The sequence below is a fragment of the Xenopus laevis genome, chromosome 1S (genome assembly GCF_017654675.1).
Source record: "Xenopus laevis strain J_2021 chromosome 1S, Xenopus_laevis_v10.1, whole genome shotgun sequence".
Taxonomy (NCBI): Eukaryota; Metazoa; Chordata; class Amphibia; order Anura; family Pipidae; genus Xenopus; species Xenopus laevis.
In genome coordinates, this window is record NC_054372.1 from 116,581,200 (window position 1) to 116,588,307 (window position 7,108).

A 7,108-nucleotide genomic window follows, 5' to 3' on the forward strand; every position below is an offset into this window, starting at 1 on the left:
GATGTTAACAAGCAGTCAATACAACCTTTAAATAGCCCCAACGTTTTTTTTTTTAGGGTTTCATTTCAATCATCATTGCCGTTAGTGCCATTGTTCATTTTCCTGCATGATATGACACTACAGCGCACAACTAATTGTGACACACACAGAAAATCTTGCATGCACTGTAATGTGCAGTGTGTGCTTTCAGTGCCACTCTTTGCTCTTCACCTTAGAAAATCCCACGTGTCCAAAGCACATCAGTAAGAAATGTGCATAGTTTTGTGTAGACTTACTTACTTACTTGCATAGATCAAAACCACCCTAGCAGTACAATGCCAGATTTTCAAAGCACCACTCCTGAAATCAGCACACTTTAGCTTGGACAAAATGCCCATTAAAAATTAAAATAAGTTTGACTTAACACCTTTTCACAACAGAACAATGGTGGCAGAATGTCTTGGTTTGCTACTGTTAGTTGAATGCGGTGAATGTCCATCACTGGTTTTTACTGTGCATAAACAAATGTGACCCGTATGTTTGCAACTAGAAGTATGGGAAGCAAAGCAAGAAAGTAACATTTATTAGTTAGTGAAGGGTTATGGGCACTATGGATAAACAAGAGTTCCTGTCCAAATTTGTGTGGATTAGTACGGGGCTGTGGAAAGTCTTGAAAAATCCTTCTAAATTTTGGTGCTGTCCATGGAATGAGCTTTCTGTCTGTGTTAATGAGACGTGCTGCAGGGACGCCCGCCACCCCCCCTTTTCTCTACGGGCGGGGTAGAGCTTGGCTGCAGGGCTGAGAACTGCCTGTATCAGCGCTGCTGTTTTCAGCACTGAAAGATGAATTGTCTCTTCTAACTATTCTCTATTTTCTAACTTAACCCTTCTACTAGCAGATTTTCTCTTTGCTTTCTAGTTTCCTCTGATTGTACAGAAATGTCTAAATGAAATACACAAATATGTTTTTGATTCTATTCCAGATCCAAATGTCAATACTGGCCAAACATTCCACTAACAGTAGGTTTACCCTAGAAAACTACCCATTATTAGAAAGAAAGAACACATTCTGTTGCATCAAAAATGGGTAAATATATATGTTGTATAGAAATTGGTGAATTCTTTGAAAAATGACCTCAAAGCTTCCATTCTACAGCATCATATCTCCCACACATCATTAGGTATCAATGTAAAACACCCCAAATATGAAAGCCTGGGGTCCACTGAACAGTTTGATGCCCAATATGTATAGGTTTGCCTAAACATGTGGTGTATAGGGGCCCTAAAATGTAGACACCCCATTTAATCTATCAGTTCTGTAATTCCAGATACTGCAAAATCAACACATTTATATAGATTGGGGGGGGGGGCAAAGTTAGAAAAAAGTACGTTCACCCCAGAAAACCTTATATTTTTGGAAAGTACACATTCCCCCGAATCCAAATTGGGTATGCATGTCTTTCTACTCCAAAGTATCAAGCCGCAAACCATTCTTAAATTTGGTGATTTTTGTGACATTTCCAAAAATCACCTCAAAATTTCCACCCTGCAGCATTGTATGTCCCACAAACTTTTAGGTATCAAGAGAAATCACCCCAAATATGAAAGCTTAGGGTCCTCTGAACAGTTTGATGGCCCAATATGTATAGGTGTACCCAAGCACGTGGCATATAACTATGACCCCCATATGGTCTGTCATTTCAGGTACTGCAAAATCAACACATTTACATCGTTTTGGGGGGGGGCAAACTTACTAGAAAAAAGTAAGTTCACCCCAGAAAACCATATATTTCGGAAAGTACACATTCCTGCGAATCCAAATTGGGTATGCATGTATTTGTACTCCAAAGTACCAAGTTGCAAGCCTTTCCTAAATTTGGCGATAAAAGCAACGGTTTTTACATTTCTGAAAATCCCTAAAAATATTGCAATTGGCCGCATTTATCTCACCCAATTTCTTACATACAATTGTAAAACACCATAAATATTGATACCAAGGGTCTACTGAACAGTTTGATGCCCAATATGCATAGATATACCAAGGCAGCTGGCATGTACGGACCCCAAATAAAAATAATGCATATGAGTTTTCTCTGCTGCCGATTCGCCTTCTGTGAACATAGACCTTGACTTCATATTATGTGCCTCAAGACCCTCCTAACAGCAAAGACCCCCCAAAACCATATACTTTTGGAAAGAACACATTCTGCCGATTACAACAAAGATAAAGACATCTTTCTACACGAAAGTACCAAACTGCAAAGCTTTTCTAAACATAGAGGTTTTTACAACATTTCTGAAAATCTCCTAAAAATGTTGCAGTTTGCCGCATTTATCACACACAATGTTTAACGTACAAAGAAAAATCACTCTAAATATGGACGTCAGAGGTTTGATGAATAGTTTGATGCCTAATATGCATAGATTTACCAAAGTATGTGTTGTGTACGGACCCCAAATGAAAAACGTGCATATGAATTTCACACTAGCCAACTAAGCTGCAGAAAAGAGAACCCTAACTGTGCGTTATGTGCTGTAAGACCCCCAAACTGTAAAAAGACCCCCAGAAAACCATATATTTTTGGAAAGCACATATTTTGGTGTATCAAACTAAGTAAAATCTATCTTTCTATACCAAAGCACCAAACAGCAAAACTATACTAAAGATACATAAGGAACAATAATGCAGGGATAAAATTGCAATAAAACCTCAAAAATAGTGTACATCAATGCAATAACAAAATAATTGTTCCGACAGCGTAACTAGTGGCCAAAATCGATTATCCAATAGTCACGCTGCCAAAATAACACGTTTTTAGGCAAAAGATAACAGTACAATGAATACGAAAAAAACACCTGCTTGTATATACATATTTGTGCACTATATATACTTACTGTATATCCAAAGATATATGTCCCCAGGCTTTTTCATTGGTAAAAAAAATATAATTTTATTTAAAGTTGCATAAAAAGTTTTGATACGGACCACCTTATGCGTTTCGTGTTTCGTGAGTGTGCAAATACATGTAAATAAGTGTAAATAACTGTACGAAAGGGACCAAGTTTGCTAAAATAAAAAAATACCAATTTTTACTAAAATGTGTGTGTAAGTGTATAAATGTACTTTAAGTATGTGTAAGTGCAGGTAAGTGTGTAAAAAAACGTGCACTTACCATTTTTGGAGCAGGATGAGCGCTGTCATCGCTTGAGGAGTCCTGGCAGCGTGTCTGTAGAGTTGCAGCAGGAAGTGCGTGGGTGTCTCTGCAGGCAGGAAGCAGGTGAGTGTAGTAGCAGATGCTCCCATGCGATGCGTCTGCTACTTTGAAGTCGGATCTGCGACAATCGAGTCGCAAATCCGACTTGACAGCCTCGTTGCCTAGGGGTCTGTCTTCTCTCCCCACTCTCTGCTTCGGCGGCAGAAGCCGCCGAAGCAGAGAGAAAGCTCAGCTGCTAAAGAATGTACCATGTACGTTCTTGGCAGCCTGAGCATTTGACTGCCAGCACATACGCTGTATGTGCTTGGCAGGCAAAGGGTTAAAGGAATTGTTCAGCATAAAAATAAAAACTGGATAAATAGATAGTATTTGCAAAATAAAAATGCTTCTAATATAGTTAGTTAGCCAAAAATGTAATGTACAAAGGCTGGAGTGACTGGATGTCTAACATAATAGCCAGAACACTACTTCCTGCTTTTCAGCTCTCTTGGTTTCCACTGATTGGTTACCAGGTAGTAATCAATTAGTGACTTAAGGGGGCCACATGGGTCATAACTGTTTGCTTTTGAATCTGAGCTGAGGATCAATTACAAACTCACTGAACATTTATGCCCCATGTGGCCCCCTTCAAGTCACTGACTAACTCAGAGTTAGAGAGCTGAAAAGCAGGAAGTTGTGTTCTGGCTATTATGTTAGACACCTGTTCACTCCAGACTTTATAGATTATATTTTTGGCTAAATATATTAGAATACAATTTATTATTAAGCACGTGTTTATAAACTTTGGGCACTTCCTAATGAATTTTGGTATTTTTTAACTTAATTTATTCGAGTCCAATCATGAATTGTCAATGAACTGGTTGTTACCATTAACTGGGCAGCAGTCATTGGGTATATGCACTAATTTGCAATTTATATTTATTTATTTATGAATTGGCTTGGAATTAATTAATCCAGGAAGTGATTGGTTTTCATATATTATCGTTGATGAACTAAAAGAATAGGCACGCACTGCACTTTAATTTAAGTCAATCACCTATCTTATTGGTAGGGGTTGAATCTATCACCAGACACCAAGTAATTGTCATAGACGGGGTTTCTTTCTATTCCTGTTTTTTTCTGTGCACTGATTTTCTGACGGTTTGTCAGCCCCTGATTGTGACTTTTGAGAATTTGTTACTTATTGTGATTGAAGAGTCCTTTCCTTTTAATTCAGTAGGGATAATTGCCCATTTATCCATTTTTAAACAATAAGGGAATAACTTATTAAGTGTATAAAACATGTATCTGTAAATAAATGTAGATAAGCCAAAAGACAAAATTATAGGAAGAGCCATCATTATCCTGTTATATATGGAAATAAATGTTAATGCAATGAGCTGTGTTGGGAAAGCAGTAATCCATTTTTATGCTCTGTTTTTCTATAGCATTATGACCACAACAGCAAATTGTCCTATACAGATTTTGAAAAACTGTACAAGAAAATCTTCTGCTGGAGGCATCGGGACCTTGTCTTCTAGGTAGTAAAGTAAGAAATGTCTCTGCGCTCCTCATTTGTTTTATATGGATAAGGTAAAAACGCTAACACAAAAGAGAAAGGAACACCATACAGAAAATGCAACAGACAATTGGACACCTGAGTGATCAGCCAGTGGACTTATCTCATGTAATAGAGCAGTTTGGCTATAAGGGGCACATTTACTATTGGTCGAATATCGAGGGTTAATTAACCCTTGATGTTTGACCCTCAAATTAAAATCCTTCGAATATCGAAGTCGATGGACTTTCCGCAAATACTTTTATCGAACGATCCGAAGGAAAAATCGCTCAATCAAAAGATTAAATCTTTCGAATTGAACGATTCGAAGGATTTTAATCCATCGATGGAAGGATTTTCCTTCGATCAAAAAAAGCTTAGAAAGCTTATGCGGAAGGTCCCCATAGGCTAACATTGATGCTCGGTAGGTTTAAATTGGCGAAGTAGGTAGTCAAAGTTTTTTTTAAAGAGACAGTACTTCGAATATCGAATGGTTGAATAGTCGAACGATTTTTAGTTTGAATCATTCAATTCATGGTTGAAGGTCGAAGTAGCCTATTCGATGGTCGAAGTACCCAAAAAAAACTTCGAAATTCGAAGTTGTTTTCATTCTAATCCTTCACTCGAGCTTAGTAAATGTGCCCCTTAATGTTTGGCCAAGAATGTAAAACCAACATTCAGGAAGAAAAAAGTTTAAGCTGTGATAAATGTATGCTTTAACAGTACTTACTTTAAGAGCTCTTAGATTAGTTGCTCCTAAGAGTTCCAGTGTCCTCCTGTTGTCCAAAGGATTAGAAATTGATTAGTGATCTAGAATAAAGGTCCACTTTATAAAACCATGTGCAGTCTTTTGCAGTACATATGGTTCCTTATATGAACCTTTTGTTTCATGGCCCTGATTAGCTGTCAGTCTACTTCCAGTTACTTACTATGCTGGAGAGCATACCGACGAGAAATAGGAAGAATGAGATTTATTACTGCTCATAATTTAGAAGCTATGGAGATACAACGTATTATTCTTAGACATTGGAAGGTATTGAAGTCAGATCCGATTTTATCAAGACTTGAACTACAGGATCCACAATTTGTCTATAGACGAGGGTATAACTTACGAGACAGAATATCGCCAAGTATGTTGCCCGAAAAAACAGATAGAAAGAATTGGCTACAGACCACAGGGACCTATAAGTGTGGGGCCAATATCTGTAAATGTTACAGATTTGTGAATGTTTCCAAAGAAATATATAGTACAGTGACAGGACAAATTTATCAAAATAAGACATATGCGAATTGTCGTACTGCAAATGTAATATACCTTGCTACGTGCAGATGTAGAAAACAATATGTAGGAAAAACAACCAGAAAAGTTAAAGATAGAATACTTGAACATATAGCCTGCATAAACAGATCTGACATATCCTCAGCTATAGCAGCACATATAATCAATGAACACAGTGCTAACGAGAACTTTGTCTCATTTCAGGTTATAGAAACTGTAAGACTGGGAAAAAGGAAAGGAGACATAGATAAATTGTTATCTAAGAAAGAAATCAAGTGGATGTCACTATTGGAGACTGTAGTACCATATGGTTTGAATAAGGACTGTGAGATCAGATTTTTTATTGATTAAGGGATGTAATTCACAGCTAATAAACCTACTGTCCGATGAAATAAATTCCGTAATAGCGCTAGGTAAAGAGGAATTGGAGATATTAGAATTTGAATACAAAGTGATAGAATAAATGTCCTCTGAATATAATAACTAATTAATTAACTAATTCAGCACTCTATCCATTGAAATTACATCAATTATATTTATACTTATATTACATCATTATTATTCTAACGTGTTAAGAAATAACAACATAAAAAATACATGATGGGCATTTTTCAATTTTAACCTTTTTTATTCTATTTAATTAATTGCATTTAAGATGTGGACAAATAATTTAATTAAATTGAATAGAGATCAAGATAGACATGATGATTAATATTAAATTTATTGTACGTATATATAGTTTAGAACACGAACAATTATACAAAATTTTGAAAATTTAGAAAACTTATTAAACTATTTATCTATGTATAATATATAATACAAACAAGCACTTGCACTTTAACAATATGCACGATTATATGTTTCATGTATCTTGATGTATTTTTATGAATGTATACATTTTTTAATAACTATTTACACATACTGCACCTTTAAATGTGAATTGATTTGCACTTGGACCCTATTTAAACACTTAGACACGTGATGTAATTGTAACCCTGAGGAAGCGTCGTTCAAGTAGACACGAAACGCGTAGGTTTGATATAGCGCACCCACTGTGAATGTAACTCTGCACTGTGTGAAACAATAAAGCCGGATTGA

General features: G+C 36.4%; 1 long non-coding RNA gene across 1 annotated transcript; it reads left to right on the forward strand.

Moving 5' to 3' along the window:
- The first annotated feature begins 1,009 nt into the window (after window positions 1–1,009).
- Window positions 1,010–6,893, forward strand: LOC121399430. The gene is made up of 3 exons (XR_005965015.1): window positions 1,010–1,066; window positions 4,622–4,722; window positions 6,215–6,893. It is a non-coding gene; the product is annotated as an uncharacterized LOC121399430 (long non-coding RNA).
- The last annotated feature ends 215 nt before the right edge of the window (window positions 6,894–7,108 follow it).